Source organism: Chelonia mydas, chromosome 1 (genome assembly GCF_015237465.2).
Source record: "Chelonia mydas isolate rCheMyd1 chromosome 1, rCheMyd1.pri.v2, whole genome shotgun sequence".
Classification (NCBI taxonomy): domain Eukaryota; kingdom Metazoa; phylum Chordata; order Testudines; family Cheloniidae; genus Chelonia; species Chelonia mydas.
The window spans coordinates 51,806,745-51,825,032 of NC_057849.1; the positions used below are offsets into that span (position 1 = coordinate 51,806,745).

General features: G+C 45.2%; 1 protein-coding gene across 3 annotated transcripts in view; it reads right to left on the reverse strand.

Annotated features, from left to right (window-relative positions):
- Positions 1-17,803, reverse strand: part of SMAD9 (SMAD family member 9) — a 69,326-nt gene extending 51,523 nt beyond the window's left edge. The window contains exon 1 of one of the 3 annotated variants that reach the window (XM_043531987.1): positions 17,593-17,803. The gene's annotated coding sequence lies outside the window, so the exon portion shown is untranslated. Of the gene's footprint in view, positions 1-16,993; positions 17,304-17,592 lie in introns of those variants that run through there. The other 2 variants (XM_037892479.2, XM_007070894.4) reach the window with 2 other exon arrangements.
- Between the last annotated feature and the right edge of the window lie 485 nt (positions 17,804-18,288).

Consider the following 18,288-nt stretch of genomic DNA (forward strand, 5'->3'; position numbering starts at 1 on the left):
AACACTAATAAGTCTCCAGGACCAGATGCTATTCACCCAAGAGTTCTGAAGGAACTCAAGTATAAAACTGCAGAACTACTTAGTGTGGTATGTAACCTAGCACTTAAATCAGCTTCGTGTGATGCTGATGCTTTAAAAAAGGCTCTAGGGGCGATACTGGCAATTACAGCCCAGTAAGCCTGAAATCAGTACCAGGCAAATTGGTTGAAACGATAATGAAGCACAGAATTATCCAAAACATAGATGAATATAATTTATTGGAGAAGAGTCAAGACAGCTTTTGTAAAGAGAAATCATGCCTTACCAATCTATTAGAATTCTTTGAGGGGAGTCAACAAACATAGGAACTAGAGTGATCCAGTGGTGATAGTGTATTTGGACTTTCAGAAAGCTTTTGACAAAGTCCCTCACGAAAGGCTCTTAAACAAACAATGCAGTTATGAAATAAGAGGGAATGTCCACTCATGGATCAGTAACTAGTGAAAGATAGGAAACAAAGGGTAAGATAGGAATACATAGTCAGTTTTCAGAATGGAGAGAGGAACCAGCAGTATCCCCCAAGGATCTATACTGGGACCAGTGCTGTTCAACATATTCATAAATGATTTGGAAAAAGGGGTAAACAGTGAGGTGGCAAAGTTTGCAGATAATACAAAATTAGTCAAGATAGTTAAGTCCAAAGTAGTCTGTGAAGAGTTACAAAGGAATCTCACAAAAGTGGGCAACAAATTGGCAGATAAAATTCAGTGCTGATAAGTGCAAAGTAATGCATATTGGAAAACACAATCTCAACTATACATACAAAATGATGCAGTCTAAATTAGCTGTTTCCACAATAACTCCAAGATCTCTTTCTTGAGTGGTTAGTTCCTGAAAACATCCATTCAATGTGCAGCAGCAGTCAAAAAAAGCGAACAATGTTAGGAACCATTAGTTGTATGCAGTGTTGTAGCGGTAGGATATTAGAGAGAAAAGATGAGTGAGTTAATATCAGAAGAGTTCTGTGTAGCGCAAAAGCTTGTCTCTCTCACCAACAGAGGTTGGTCCAATAAAAGATATTAACTCAACTACCTTGTCTCTCTAGGAACCATTAGGAAAGGGACAGATAAGTCAGTAATCATAATGCCACTGTATAAATCAGTGGTACCTCCACACCTTGAATACTGCATGCAGTTTTGGTCACCCCACATAGGTGCTGGAACTAGGAGTGCTGGGGATGCAGCAGCTTGAAGTGGTTCCCATCATAAACAGTTTGGTTTCAGTTTGGTTCAATGGCTCTCAGCAGCCCCACTATACAAATTGTTCCAGCACCCTGTCACCCTATCTCAAAAAAGCTAATATTAGAAATGGAAAAGGTACAGAGAAAGGCAACAAAAATTATTATGGGTACGGAAGAGTTTCCGTATGAGGAGAGATTAAAAAGTGTTTAACTGTGCAGCGTGGAAAAGAGACAACTAAAGGGGGGGAAATAATAGAGGTCTATAAAATCATGAATGATGTGGAGGAAAAAAAAGTGTTATTTACCTCTTCACATAACACAAGAACTAGAGGTCACCCAATGAAATGAAGAGGCAGCAGGTTTAAAACAAACAAAAAGTATTTCTTCACACAATGCACAGTCAACCTGTTGCCAGGGAATGTTGTGAAGGCCAAAACTATAACTGGTTTCAGAAAAGAATTAGATAAGTTCATGGAGGATAGGTCTATCAGTGGGTATTAGTCAAGATGGTCAGGGATACAACCCCATGCTCTGGATATCCCTAAGCCTTTGACTGCCAGATGCTGGGTCTTCTAGACAACAGGGAATGGATTACTTGATAATTGCCCTGTTCTGTTCATTCCCTTTGAAGCATCTGGCGTTGTCTACTGTCAGAAGACAGGATACTGGGCTAGACAGACCTTTGGTCTGACCCAGCAGTCGGATATCCAGACTCTACTCTATACACAGCTATTGAGTTTGGGCTGCTCCAAATTCCAGCCTCATGAGAGAAAGCAAAAACCTGAACAAGGAGTAATGGTCTCAAGTTGCAGTGTGGGAGGTTAAGGTTGGATATTAGGAAAAACGTTTTCACTAGGAGCGTGGTAAAGCACTGGAATGAGTTACCTAGGGAGAAATCTCCTTCCTTTGAGGTTTTTAAGGTCAGGCTTGACAAAGCCCTGGCTGGGATGATTTAGTTGGGGATTGGTCCTGCTTGGAGCAGGGGGTTGGACTAGATGACCTCCTGAGGTCCCTTCCAACCCTGATATTCTATGATTCTATGAATGGGAAGGAGCACTGATGATGACTAGTGGATCAGGCCCTACGGCAGGAATGGGGAACCTAGAGAGCCAATGACTAAATCCTGCTGTATCAGTATGGTTGTAAGTACCTGCTATAGGCTGATGGGGAAAATGGGGCACATTTCTTATCTGAGGGGTGTCCCCAGGCATTAATGTATGTAAACAACTGTTCTTGATAAGGTAATGTAATTTTACAATTAGCAGATCTGAAGCATACGTGGAATACAAACTCACACACGTAAGAATATTGTTCTGAGATTTTTTTCCATTTTGAACAAGGTTTTAAATAAACACATTAATCTCTTCCAGTCAAATTAAATAATTCAACAGTGACCTCAGCATGAGTCTGAACACTATTGTTGTTAGTGGGAGAGCAGCCAAGGGTACATGTATAAAAGCAAAAGCAGTGCTCTGCAAACCATGTGATGAAGTCTAAGATAAGGCTATATTGTACGATTTCCTTTCGTGCTCCTTCTTTTCTCTCTTAAAACAAGAATAAAAAAAAAATCTAAATGATCATGCAAAGCATAAATGGTATTAAATGCTGCTTTTAGATATACATACCCCATACTGCTATTGACTAATATTATCATCAGAGCATCCTACCTCAGTGCTATTAGATTACAGAATACTGCAGGCTGCTCGGCAGACTAAACCATTTGTTCCTGTGCCTGGATGTTCCATTAGGAAATACTTAGGCAGCCTCTCTGCTATAGTGCTGTAAAGACAGAAATATGGTAATTCACAACTTAATTTAATTTAGACAATCTTTTAGGACCACATTTGTTTCAGACCTAAGCATCTTGTATCGAGCAACTCATACTGGCAGTGGGTGCCTGCAGCACTGCCAGGTTAAAGTTCTAACATTCTTTAAGCAATGCTTGAGTCTGACATGTTTCCAGCCTTGATAATCTGACATGTTTTCCTATGCGAATGACCTGAGTCCATGGGAAAAGTGTGTCTCAACTCTGATCAAACTCTACAGTTTTACAAAGTCATGAGCTTTGCCATTTGAGATCCAGTGTTGCCACCAGTTCTGGTCTTACTGTCTTTGAATTTCAAGATTTGTGGTGATAGCACATGCAACACTTGTGTGAATACCTTGCATCATTCAGTCAATAGTTACTTCTCTGGCATACCTCACTTTCCATAGAGCTCAGGGTGGAAGGGTAAGACAGCATGAAGCCATATTACTTTTCCACAGACTCCTTCTGTGATAGGAAGACCCTTTAAGAAGGACCCAAAGGCTGTTGCAGGCTACAGAATACCCTGGCAGTGTGGCTCTATTGAAGCCTATGCTGCTAGGGAGCCTGACACTAAGAGGAGAGGACTGCAAAGGACACAGAGCCATCACACACTTGCTGTTTTGTGACCTGATCCAACTCCCAATGAAGTCAGTGAAAAGGCATCTAGTAATGTAATGAAAGCTGCATCAGTTTGTCCAGCAGCAGCACACAGCCCTGGCATGGTAGAGCCCTGTAGTCAGGAATGAATCTTGGGAGCCTCAGACTCTGGGACAATTCAAGTAGAGCCCACCGAAGAAATGGTGCAGCCAGTGGCACTTACTCCTGCACAGAGGACTAGCACAAGGCTTATGCGTCACTTATGACCCATTTAAATCCAATTTTGAGGAGTTTAGTGGTGCACAGCCCTTGTGCTGATCTTCTACACAGCGGTGGATTTCACCCAGCAGGTATCATCTGCTCTTGTTGAGGTCAATGGGAAAAGTTCCACTGGCCTTATCGGAAACAGGACATGGCTACAAGCTACTGTGTAGAGAGCAAATCCAGTTTTGCCTAATGCTGTGTACATACATATCTACAGTAAGAACTGCGCCCGACTGCACATCCATCCAGGACACAGCGTACAATGCTCTTGCTCTCACTGTACACCCAACCGACTGACTCACAAGCAGCATGGGTACCCGTCTAGAAAAAGACTGCTGTCATCAGCCTCGGTGTCACTGAAACCGCTAAATATGGGCCCAGAGAAGATATTCTCAGAGGGCTGTCTAGACACACACTGTGCAGTGCTTTGGGATCACATATTCCTAGACACTGGGAAACAGTGAATCTATAAGACAGCAACTAAACCTCCACAAGAATCAAAGGGAAAAGAAACCATCTGCAGAGAAAATGTCTCCAATATAAAGGACTGTGTGTTTAAAGCGATACTATCGGTACATTTCCTACATACTACTGTTACAGCTAACACCTCAGATTACTGTAACTAAAAGAGATCATAGGGAAAGAGTGTTTTTTCCCCCCAGGGTTTTTCTAAATGTGTGCATTTGACACCACTTTGTGTATATTCTGTTTCATTGCAGTCAGTTCCCCCTGTTCTTTGTGCAGGTCTTTCACACAGCAGCAAAGGACAAAAAAAACAATTTTTAAAATATGAAAATGTGGTAAAGTCACATACATTTGGGTCTAAAATTAGTACAATGCTTTATCATAATTAGCTTTTATATAGTGTTTTTCATCAGTAGATCTCACAGAAAGCAGAAAATCAGTATCATTAGCTCCATTGTACAGATGGAAAATTGAGGCAGAGAGGTGAACTGAGATCAGTGGGAGAACTGTGAACAGAATCCAGGTCCCAGAGTGTGAGTCCAGAGATGTATCCACTAGGCTACACTAACTCCCATAACAAGGTACAGTTGAGAGGCATGGAAATAAAGCTGAGGGGGTGAGTAAGACAGAAAAACCATTTTGAAAGGGAAGAAAGGGAAACTAGGAAAGCAGACAAGACAGGAGGAAAAAAGCTGAAGGGAAGCAAAAAATACGAGGTAAGATGGAAGAATCTTATTGCAGCTTCAGATTAAACATAACGATGAAAGCAGGCCTGCAGCTGAAGGGAATTCAGTGACCCACACATTAAGTTTATTTTTAAGTGGCCTGTATTTTGAAGCCTGTGAATTTCAGTTTCAGACTATCTACACAGTTGAACACTAGGCCCCACCCTCCTTTGTCATTTACAATTTCTAAACGCTGCCTAACATGTCTGAACATGGACACCCTATAATCTAGCTTTCGTTGTTTATACTAACTATGACTTGAGAGAAGGATTTTTGATAATAGTAATTCTAAACCTTGTCTTCTTGTCACATGTACATGCAAATACTAGCAAAGCAGCTGGGGTGAAATCCTCACCCTATTGAAAGCAGTGCGGGTTCTGCTACTAAATTCAATACAGTGAGGATTTCACCCCAGAAATTTTACCCTTAAAGAATTCTCTCACTCACTCACCTTTGAATGACACGTAGTGTGATGAGAGAGATCTTCACTCCTTTCTCCCTGAGCACTGTAATCAGTCCTGGATCTCTACCCATGACTCTCAAACTACTTCAGCTGTATGGTACTGCTAGTGACTCCCCATGCCTGATGGAAAGGAAGTCAGCCGCTTCTATACCACCAGACCTCTTAGCTTGGACCCTTCTCAGGGTACACCTATACTGCAATAAAAGACTCGCGGCGTGGCTATGGCTGGCCCAAGTCAGCTGACTCGGGCTCGCGGGGTTTGGGCCCTGCGGTTAAAAACTGCAATGGAGATGTTTGGGCTTGGGCTGGAGCGCAAGCTCTGAAAATGCATGAAGGGGGTGGGTCTCAGAACTTGGGCTCCAACCTGAGCCTGAACAATAGAGTCGTGGGGTTTTTACTGCAACATAAACATACCTTTTAGGGGCTGGTGTCTGGGACTGAGGAGGGGACAGGTTCTCCCAATCTAGCAAAGAATCCAGATAATAAGGCTAACTTAACTTTCTTACACAGCTCCTTTCACCATGGAAACTTTAAGGGGGTGAGAGTCTCAGGGCAGCTTCAGGCTGGAGCAGCAGTGAGCTCTTGAGCCAGTATGGAGGCACTCGGCATTCATGAAGACATCTCTGTGCCTCCAATGACATCCGTGTAGGAGTCACACCACCCATAGGAGCTTCCGGACTCAACCCTCTGTTATGTCCACTGGGGTCAAATCTCCTCTCTCTGCACGAAGACTCTGGAGGAATTCTGGGCCTTTCAGATTTCTTTACATGGCATTCTGCCGAACCCTGTCATTATTTAAAGTCTTTCCATCCACTTACTGCTGATTCATACAAACAGGGCCCAATCCTGCAGCCCTTCCAAACCCCACTGTAATCAATCGTAGCTTCAGATACAGAGCTTGCAGGATCAGGCCCAAAGTAAGTATCAGTTGTCTTCATCAGAGCAATATCCATCTCAGATCTTACAGTTTACTGCTGTGATGGAAGGAGCAAAGCAAGAGAATCACTATGGACCCATACTGAGGCAGAGTGGCCCCCCTTCACTACAGAGGGGGTTAACTCCCCATGGTGGGAGTAGTTAATACCGCCCCGCCCCCCCTTGCAGGAACTGCACAGGCAGGACAGGAAGTATAAGAGTAGGGCTCTGCAGCTCACTTGGGGCCAGACCAGGGAAGGAGGCAGACGATCCCTCCCAGAGAGCCAAGCCATCAGCAGAATCTAGGACCAGCCGTCAGGAAGAAAGTCTACCCACTGCCCCAGGAGACAAAAGACCCTGAGAAGACACCAGAGTAAGGGTCACCTGACTGTAAATCCGAGCGCCAGAGCCCAGTGGCAACGGAGCAGTGATGGAGCAGCGCCAGCCAGAACCAGTAGGAAGTAGCCCTGAGAAACAAGAGGTTGGCCCAGTTGCGCTGCCGCAACGTGAGGCAGCAACCACACATTTCCCTGTGGCGGGATTAGCCTGACCAGATAGCAAGTGTGAAAAATCAGGACAGGGGTGAGGGGGTAATAGGAGCCTATATAAGAAAAAGCCCCAAATATCGGGACTGTCCCTATAAAATCCCGCCTACAGTGACAGTCACCCTAGGCGGGATTGCCCACTCCTGCCCGGGCCCTGGGCTGGGACCTGATATAGCAGGTCCCCTTTGCCTCTGACCCCAGTCCTGTATGCGGGGCTGGACGCACACTAACCTTTAGGCTAGAAGGCTGAAGTAGACTGTTGCTGTTTGCCCCCATCAGGAGGCTAAGGGCCATAGACTGTTTAAGTGCATAGCCCATGCCTAGAAGACCCGGCCCATAGACTTCTGTTCACTCTGGCCAGGAGAACAGGACTACTGGCTCATCGGGGTGTGCTGAACCCTCCTTCTGGAGACCTGAACTTCTATTCAGCCAACTTGCATGGTCGCAGGTCAGACCCGGTAGGCATGCTTACTTCCTGATGCCATCAGAAGGAGTGCCCCTGACCCCAAGAGGGAAGAACACTACAAGGTGGTGGTGAACTCAGGCACCATCCCACCCGAGTCAAGGGGATGAGCCAAGGGCTAACCAGAGACCACCCCACAGAAGGGGACAGAAAGAGATCCCACCATGGTGGATATAGAGAAGCTGATAAAGTGATTTGCGGAAAGCCAGCAGCAGCTCCTTCAACAGCTGGGCAGTCAGCAGCAATAAGAGAGTTGGGGGCCCAGCACCAGGACCAGCAGCAAATGCCTGCAGCAGCTCGCTACCCTACTACCAACACCAGTTGCCCCTAACCCTGGTGGAAAAGCAACTCAGACCGGCCCTGCCGTGCCTGGATGCTTGGCTAAGATGGGCTGATGTTTCACCATCCCATGGTGAACAGCCCATGTTTCACCTGTGGCCATTTCAGCCACCTCTGCCGGGAACGTCCAATGATGGGCTGTAACTTCCTTCAAGTCCATAAACAACCCTCCGACAAGTTGACGATCCTGGTGGAGGTTAGCAGGGTGCAGGTCTCTGCACTCAGACTTGGGGTCTGGGCAGACCCTCATCTGCCAAGACCTCATTAGGACCCCCAAGGCCCACGAGAAGGGATCATCTGCCTCCAGTGCATTCACGGGGATGTGAAGCCGTAGCCCACTGCTCGAGTCACCAGGATGGTAAACAGTGAAACTAGGATCATGACAGGCTCTGGCCTTGAAGCTGGCATATCCAGCCATCCTCGGCTGCGACTGGGGGTGATTCATGGAGGTCCCATGTACTGCAAATCCCAAATCCAATCATCCACAGTTGGCGTTTGAGGGAGACCTCCTTGAAGGGATGAGGGAGATGCCCAGTGACCCAACCCGAGTGTCCGGGAATGTCAAGATAGCGAGCTCAACACTGCTGACAAGGGGAAAAACCCTGTGCAACCCTGTGATGAAGAGTTGCCGAATTTGGGGCAGGTTTCAGCCAAGATCAACAGGAAGACCCTCATGCTTAGTTGAGCGTATGAGCAGTTAGCACAGATTCATAGATATTAAGGTCAGAAGGGACCATTATGATCATCTAGTCTGACCTCCTGCACAATGCAGTCCACATAATCTCACCCACCCACTCCTGCGATAAACCTCTCACCGATGTCTGAGCTACTGAAGTCCTCAAATCATGATTTAAAGACTTCAAGGAGCAGAGAATCCTCCAGCAAGTGACCCGTGCCCCATGCTACAGAGGAAGGCGAAAAACCCCCAGGACCTCTGCCAATCTGACCTGGAGGAAAATTCCTTCCCGACCCCAAATATGGCGATCAGCTGAACCCTGAGCATATGGGCAAGATTCACCAGCCAGACACCCAGGAAAGAATTTTCTGTAGTAACTCAGATTCCACCCCATCTAACATCCCATCACAGGCTATTGGGCCTATTTACCATGAATATTTAAAGATTAATTAATTGCCAAAATCCTATTATCCCATCATACCATCTCCTCAATAAACTTATCGAGTTTAATCTTAAAGCCAGATAGGAGAATCACGGAACCCTGCCGGGCAGCACTCCAATTCGAGTTAACAGGCGATGCCTATACCACATTGACCGCAACCCCCAGATGCAAGAAACCCGGAATCAGTTGGTGGTGCCCCAGTGCCACCAACAAGCCATTCTGCAACTTGACCATGACGTCCACACCATGCAATGCTTGGCACGAGTGGGGCACTACCAAATTCATTGCTGTGAAAAACGCATCACAGACCGTGAAATCTGGTCTTTTGTGTACTTTTACCTATACTATAGGGTGAAAGTATACAAAAGTACACAGTGTTTCTCAAACTGGGGATCCTAACCCAAAAGGGACTGCAAAGCTATTGTAGGCGGGTTGCAGTATTGTCACCCTTAACTCTGCACTGCCTTCAGAGCTGGGCGTCCTGACAGCTGCTCTCTGGCCACCCAGCTCTGAAGGCAGCGCAGAAGCAAGGGTGACAATACTGCGACACCCTCTTGGGTCGGGACCTGTAGTTTGAGAAATGCTCACTTAAGGACTATATTTTGCTGTTTTTAAATATATATTCATCTTTTGTTACAACACAATGAAAATTAAGATTTAAATATCTGAAACCACTACATTCAAGATTTTTAGGACTGTGAAATTTACAAGAACAGACCATGAATTTGGTAGGGCCGTAGGTATGCTACCGAAGTTTCCCCCAAAAGTCCTCCAGTATTGGGACCAATTCATCCCACCCCTACTAATGGCCATCTGGAAGGTCCCACAATCATCAATGCAGGTCCTCCCCTTTGAACTGTTGTATGCCTGGCAGCCACAGATGTGGGAGAGCTGGGAACAGGAACTGTCCCCATCACAGGGCCTCCTGCAACGTCTTGCAGGCACAAGAGCAGCTGGTGAGAGTAGTGGGTCTTAGCAAGAGAAATATCTCCCCAGCACGCAGAAGGATCAAGAGCAGACCTACAACAAGGGAGCCCGGGAGAGAACCTTCCAGCCCGGTGAGAGGGTCATCCTCCTGCTCCCCTCAGATGAATCAAAACTGCTAACCTCACAGGGTCCTTGCCACCAGGCATCTGCCGGCTGGGGCTGGTCACCTATGAGATCTGGCAAGCAGACAAGAAAGAGAAACAGTAAGTCTACGATATAAATCTCCTAAAGCCATGGCAGAATTGAGAGGGGCTGCTGGATTGCCCCGTATGTCCCAAAGTCAGACTTAGGACTCCTGGCGCCCATCCTGACTGACACCGGAGAGCCACAGATTGGGGACAACCTGACCCAAGAACAACAAAGGCAGGTCAGGAGTCTACTAAAGGTGTTCATAGCCTTACCAGGATAGACCACCTTCACGCAGCATACGATATTGACGATGGCAGGGTTGATCGTCCAAGAGACCACTCGGCCCCTGCTACAAGGAACACGGAGATAGTGGAAAAGGAGGTACAGCAACGTTGGACCTGGGGGCAGTTGAAAGGTCCCAAAGCAAATGGTGCAGCCCCATTGTCCTCGTCCCAAAACCTGACAGGACTCTTAGGTTTTGTATAGATTTTAGGAAGCTAAATGCCATATCCAAGTTTGAGTAAGTCAGCCGAATAGCAGTTCAGGTCTCCAGCAGGAGGGTTTAGTGAACCCCCATGAGCTGGTAGTCCTGGTAGGTGGGAACAACAATAGTCTATGGGCCTGGTTCTCTGGGCCGGGCTAAGCACTTAAACAGTCTACGGCCCTCAGCCTCCTGACTGGTGCAAACAGCAAGTCTATGACTTCAGCCTTCTGGCTTAAAGGTTAGTGCACATCCAGCCCCTCATACGGAGCCAGGGTCAGTGGAACCCAGGCCCACCCTATTCCACCAGGTCCCAGCTTAGTATACATATAAGTAGCACAATTACTCAGAATCATCTCCCTTTGATTGTACTGGCTTTCTGGGTATTAAAGTATTAACTTCTTAGGGAAACTGATGTCCCTGTCTATACATAATGAGCCACGCTTGGCTTCAGCAAGGGCTGATCTATAAGAAAACTTACATTGGCACAGCTATGTCTCTCAGGTGCGTGAAAAATCCATGCCTCTGTGAGAGATAGCTATGCCAATTTAACCCTCCTGTAAACAGCATGAGGTTGATGGAAAGACTCTCCCATTGACCTAGCTACTGCCTCTCGGGGAGGTGAATTAACTACAGTGACAGGAGAACCTCTCCCATTGGCATAGGTAGTGTCTACACTGAAGTGCTACAGCATCTCAGCTGCGCCACTGTAACACTTCAAAGTAGACACTACCTACGCCAACAGAAGGAGTTCGCTGGTTGCTGTAGTTAATCCTCCTCCTCCAGCAGCAGTAGCTTGGTGGATGGAAAAATTCTTCCATTGTCCTAGTGTTGTCTACCTGGGGACTTAGGCCAGCTTAACGACCTGACTGACATAGTTAAACTGATCTAGTTTTCTAGTGTAGACTGGGTCTTTGGTGCACAGCTAGGGCTTAATTCTCCAGCTGAACCTCACACGTTGATTTCAATCGATGATCTAGACCTTTACCAGAATAAAGAACAAGGGCCCAATCATGCAGTCCTGCTCAGGCAAAACTTCCATTTGAAGCCAATAAGGAGTTTTGTTTGATTAAGGACTGTTGGGAGGGGTTTCCCGAGACAATGAAAGAGGAGGCTTAACCAATTACTGCTATTATTTATTAGTGTTTAGACTACCCATATGATAGCAGGACCCCTTGGTGAATGGCACTAATAGATACACAATAAGACAAAGTCTCTTCCCTGAAGAGTTTACAACCTAAATAAACAAGACAAAGACTAGGAGAAAGGAAATATTATCCCCATTTTACAGGCAGGAAGAGTCCCAAATTCCTTGCATACCAAGCATTCCCATCTAAGTTGTAGCAATGTCCAACATTGTTCCTAAAAACGAAACGGCTGGAAAAATTAGAAAAATAGAGTTAATGATTTTTAAAATAAATGCTGGCCCTTCTCAAATGAAGTGCACATCCAAATGCCATAATGACAAACACTTACAGGAAGACGGGGACTGCAGAAGTATTTCAGTTTCAGGGCTGAGCTAGAATGTATTTCCATAGTAATCAGATCCTGTAATCCTTGTGATCAATTACTGGGATTCCTGGAGATTTTCCCACACAACCATTTTAGGAAAAGGAATAGCTCGGAATTAGACGTTCAACATATTGTAATGGAGATATACGTAAAGAGCTGTTACCTAACCTGTACTTAATGCGGACTTTTCATTTGGAGGATATTTTATGTGGAAAATTTAGTATCTCAGGTCCCTAGAACACAATGTACTATTTGATCTCTACTGTGCCATACAAACAAAGGTACTAGATGAAGCAAATATTAGATCTTCATAGGCGTAAAATTTTCCAGCTTATTACAGAAGAGATTTTGGGCCCAATTCGGTGAGGTTCTACTAGGTGCTGAGAGCCTTCAATTTTCCCTGAAATAAGGAGAAACCAAAGATGTTTGGAAATCCTTCAGCATCTGACTATTAATGTTATGTTAACACTGTTGTGATGTGTTTTACAAAGACATAGCTTGGTGTAGTTGAATGCGAAACAAATACAGATGAGGTTTCAAAATAAAAATTCCAGAAGAGAGAACTTTCAGAATTGATTCCAATCCGATTGACAGCAGGTACAAATAAAGTAGCTGTAATTCCATCATGCTCCATTTTCTCCTAAGCACACAAAGTTTAAAGTGGGTATAAGGACGCACAGAATTTTTTCTTCTTTATATGGGATTTGAGTATTTCACTATAACATGGCTAAGGACCAACACAGCTGGGTACCCATCCATCCAGGTACATATATAGTCCCCATCCGTGGCACAACTGCACTTCCTTATGACTTCAACTGGAGTTGTGGGGTGCTCACTCCCTCTAAAAATCAGGGTGTTTTTATAAGAGACAATGTGTGGCATTAGGTGCTTAAATTTAAGCACCTGAAGTGTGGAAGTGTTGGCCAATGTCTTATTTTCTATTTCAGGCAGCTTTACACCATTTTAAGGATTGCACACTTAAGTAAAACAACCTAGAAAATTAAATGCAAAAAAAACAAAAACAGAATAAAGAACAAAACCAAAAAACATTTCAACTTTGTTGAATGTTGGTGACTGCCTAGCACAATCATTTGCAGTTAAGTATTATTTACACACTACAGTAAAGTTAGCAAACACTCCATTGCAGAAGTGTAAACCAAATCACGTAACAGCTGCATACCTCAAACTGCTTACAGAATAGAAGCATAACCAAGTATGATGCAATAGAGAACAAACAACAGAGTACCAGCTAATGGTGATGGACCTACTCCTATGGCCAGTGAAACCTGGGAAGGAGGGGCGGGGGGGGGAAGGAGGCCTAACACTGAACAAACATCCTGATTTGTTTTTAAATGGACCACAGCTTTGGAGCTTATGGGAAACTACCATATGAGATTTGAAAGTACGAAGCTTAAAATTTAATGTGAAAGAAAGAAGAAAAGCTGGTGTATAGAGATTCCAGAGGGTGTATTTATATGGAGAAATGACTGAAGCATAGAGGAAAAGGAACAGGATTTTGGCAGTGGTGTTTCTGATGGGGAGCAGAGCTGGAGAGCTTGAGGCTGCAGTATCAAAGATGGAAAGTTGCCACAGTGTGGACTAATGCTGTGGCAGCAGTGAAAGAAAGGAAGGGAGGAATTTGGAAAGTACAGTCAAGAAAAAAAAAAAAGAGAGAAGATTTGGCTAAGGATGTGAGGAAACAGAGAGAAGCCAAAGTTGTCACCAAGAGTTCGGATGAGGGGAGGATAGTGAAGTTACTGACAATGACAGAGAAAGCGGGAGGAGATACAGGAATTGCATTCCTGCTCTAAGAACAGTGAGGATACACAAAGGTGTTCCTAATCAATGGGGGGGAGGGGGGAGTATAGGGTGAATTTTGCAACCCTAACCTTAAAGTCAACCACCAGAATGATGGGGATTAGCTCTGTGAAGAAGTATTGCATATGAAAGTAGGTTTGGAAAGAAAAAGCCATAGAAATTTTCTACATCTGTGCACCATCCCAAAAATATATCTGCCTGGAGGAGTTACATCTTTGCCTTATTTGCTGCAATCCTGATTCTGAACTAAAGAAACAGTCTATATCTTGTTTGTATAAGGTGTTGCAACAATTCTTGCAGAAACCTTTAATGGTCAAAGCCACATCTGTCTAAAGCCACATGCATCTGCAACACAAATCTGGTATCTTACCTTAATTCTAATTCAAATGCATTTACTAGAATGGATTTTAGTAGTCTTGGTTCCAATCCTGAAACCCTTTGGCACTGCTCTCTTGAGTAGAGGCTGCAAGATTTTCAGTTAACTAAAAATAAACAATAGATTTCCCACTGCATTCTCAGGAGCAGTCCCAGATGCTTTATTATAAGCACCTTTTCATAAATATTAATCTTATTATTTGAACATGATGCAAAAAAACTGCCAATGAAAATGAGTTAGGTTATTTTTTTTGAATGGCCATTTTATGAAACTGAATTCTGTTTCTGATTTTTTCTTATGTCAAATGCTCTCAGACAGTACTAAACCAGCATAGAGCTCTCATATTGTTACTTATTCATTATTTTGTGCTGCTAATGTACAAATAAACATCGATATTATTGTTTATAGCAACCAGCAGCAGTAAATCAGACAGTATGGAACAACCACCAATTGCAGACATGGTTTTTTTGGTATTTTGTTTTTACTTAAAATATTTACCATGCTTTCTCCCCCCCCCACACTTATTTCCAAAGAATATTCGGAGCAAATAGAATCTATAGAAACGCTCATTAGTAATGTTACACTATATTATTTGCAATGGACAAATTACTCAAAAGCACATTTTCTTCTTCTTGGCCAGCTTTAGTCTATTAATTTCATTTAAAACAGACAGAAGGCACAGTGCAGCTGATCCTGGAATTGCAGCTAGCCACTATCGTTAGTAATACTCTACTTAGTGCTCTGGTTAGAGGTCACTAATAATTAACAGCTATCAGCCTCTGAACTAAACAAGGGGAAAATAAAACTTTATCAAGATGGATTAGGCTGGCCACTAGAATTACAACAGTTTAGTATTCAAGAGAGAGGATTGTGGGACACACTATCTCCCTGACTGATAACAGCAGATAGTTAAGATGAAGAAAGTTTGTAAAGAAAAGAAGGGGGGTGGGGGAATTAACTATCCAATGTTTTGTGACATCTTTTATTGTGTATCTAGTCTTATTCTAGGGGGTTAGCCCCAGTTATGTTCCCACTGAACTCAATGTGAGTGCTACCACTGATTTTCAATGGGAGCAGCATCCAGACCTTCGTGATATTTGATTCCTCTAAACATATTTCTATCCTCAACATATGTTTTGGGCATATATGTATGTGTCTCTTGGGTTTGGACAAATGTGTTAAAATAAGATACTTACCTACCTCAAAAGCACACTGTGAAAATGAGTATTGTAAGGTACTGGGGATGTACGCCATTGTATTTTATTTCAGTTTATACATATACAGAAGTGTCTATCCCAGACTCTGGGTGCCTTTAATAATTTTACAACCTTAATTACCACAGTGAGTGGTAATAAAATACACTAGATCCATATTTTAGTCACTTTTGCAAAACTGCTGGTGTTTCTAAATGCCAGGAATAAAGCGAAGAAGAAAACGTTTACCTCTCCCTCTCCTAGAAAAGCCAGACAGAGATGAGAATCTGAAACCACTGTAGAGCTCAGTAAATATATAGCTATATATTTCTTAACAAATTTCACTTACCAAAAACTTTGTTGATATATACTTATTTGAACTGGTATAACAAAGGAAACGTAAAAATTACTTCCCAGTTTTAAAAGCGAATAGGAAACAAACACAAACCAGCCAACAAATGTTAGCGCAGATCAGCAATAGCGTTGGTACCTATCAAATCTAAAAGAAGGGAGCTGTCTGGCTGAATAAAAGGATGAAGTTTGAGTGATGACAGTTGTCCAAGCCATTGCTGTGAGGATTCATTGCTCAAAGACGAATTTTACAGTACTTCCTTTAGATTACATCACAGAAGATTAGAAAATAATGTGCTCCTAACTTCTATAAGCACGTTCTTACGTGCATCTAATTTATAAAGTAATGACTTTGTCTTATCTGCACTGTCCTTCCTGCACAATCCCAAACCTGAACACAGTCCAAGAACTTGTACCTTATTTCCTGCTTCTATGAGTTTAAGAGAAAACTCATTCATTGAGAGGTTGATTATTTTTTGTCAAGAATTTATTTTTTCCTTATATCTATTTAGAATAAACATTTAACTATACATGTATTCTTCATTTTTATTCACATTAATGAGAATCCTTTAAAGCAAGTACAACTGCTAACAGTTCATATACATTTAGACTGAAAGTACAAATATCTGGAAGTCTCCCCACTATATTATATAACAATTTAGAAACTGAACCAACTATGAATTTCCTCCATTTGCAGCTGTCGAGGCTTGCTTTAAAAAAAATAAATCAGGCGACTTCCCATAGCTGAGAAGATTGTTTTGGAAATCCTGCTCACTGGTAGTAATTGCTTGTCCAAGAGACACTGATCTGGTTCAGATTGGTATGCTAGTTACCCAAATGTGCTAACAAAATCTGACAAATACTGATGTTTCATTGGCAGGTATTTCCAGTAGCAAGATTTCTAGACTACAAAATTAAATATGAAGGGAAAAGTGTTTCAAAACGTGCCATGTGGTTTTTTTTTCCCGCTAAATTAGAAGGAAAGAAATCATAATAGCGGGAAGACGTGTCAGCGTTTAGCCATCCATAAAAGTGTTTTTCCTTGTGCTCCTCCTTTCGATCACAATACTGGCGTCAGTTTGTCTCCTGTATCTGTTTCCCCCCTCCCTCCCTCTTGCAAATATCTGGCATAGGAACCAGCCAGCAAAGCGGGGGGAATCAAGTATTTTAGCACAGGGAAACAATCCGCGTAGCAGCCCGAAAACACTTGAGAAGCACATTCTTACCTTTGTTTTTAAATGCCTGCAAGGTAAGTACAATACAGGGCAATTAAATGGAAGAGATCCACGCCACCACCCCATGGCAGAAGCCATTTCTTTCATTGCCTCCACTGGACTATAATTATGAAGCCCTGGACGGAGGTGCGTTTTCGTCTGGGTCAGCACGGGAAAGCGTGCCCCGAGTCCGCGCCCGGCCCGCTAGCGACGCCCGCGCAGAAGCGGCAGCCTCCACCCCAGGCGCCCGCGCCCCGCCGCCGCCGCTGCTCTGTCTCAGGACGGGCAGAGAGGCGGGGAGCGCGTTCCCGCTTGTGTGCGCGGACAAGGGGACCCTGAGAAAGGTCCGGTCCGGTCCGGTCCCGTCGCCTCCCCCCAGCTCTCCGGCCATGCAAACGTGCCCGTCTCGGCACCTTCCTCCCAAGGTGCGGGGCGGGCACGTGCCGCAGGCTCCTGCCGAGCGAGAAGTTTGCAGAGCCGCGGGAGGTTGGCAGGCAGCAGCCTCCGCCACCCCTGGCCGGCCGAGGGGCTCTGCGGGGCGCAGCCCTGGCCGCGGGGCAGCTCCACGCCGCGTCTCCGGCGCGCGTGGGGAGGGGAAAGGAGGCTCTTACCTGCCGCCCGCGCGCGCGCCTCTCTGCGGCTCGCTCAGCAGCTCGCGGCGGGGACGGGGCTGCGGCAGGGGCCGGCGGCGGCAGCAGCAGCAGCAGTCCCGGCCGGCGTCAGTCAGGCTGGAGCCGCCGAGCCCGAGCCTGCCTTAGTGCGCCGAGCTGGAGCGCGGCCAGGGAGCGCGTCTGCCTCGGTGCCGCCCCTGGGCGCTGCCCACGCCCACCCCAGCCGCGCGGGGGGGGGGTCAGGGCCGCGCCGAACCCCTGCTCCCCCTGGGGGAGGGGGGCCCTGCTCCGCCCCGCCCCGCTCCCGCCACCTGCAAGGCCGGCTCCTCGCGGGGGGGTGTTTGGTATTCAGTGAGGGGAGCCCAGCGTGCTAGAAGCTGTACGAACAGGCACCTCTGCCCCAGCCCCCAGCGTGCTAGGGGCTGTACAAACAGGCAAGTCTGCCCCAGACCCGAGCGTGCTAGTCGCTGTACAAACAGGTAAGTCTGCCCCAGGCCCCAGCGTGCTAGGCCCTGTACAAACCCTAAACAAAAAGGCTCCTGGGGCCCCCTTCACTGGTGTGTTCCACTCTCTTAGAGGGGCTAGGACTTAACTTGGGTGCTTGGAGAATCCAGATGGCTAGTGTGCTTCAGCCCCCAGCATCCATGGTGGTTGGAAATGCAGGGAAGTTAGCTGTGGACGATAACCAGTGGGTCA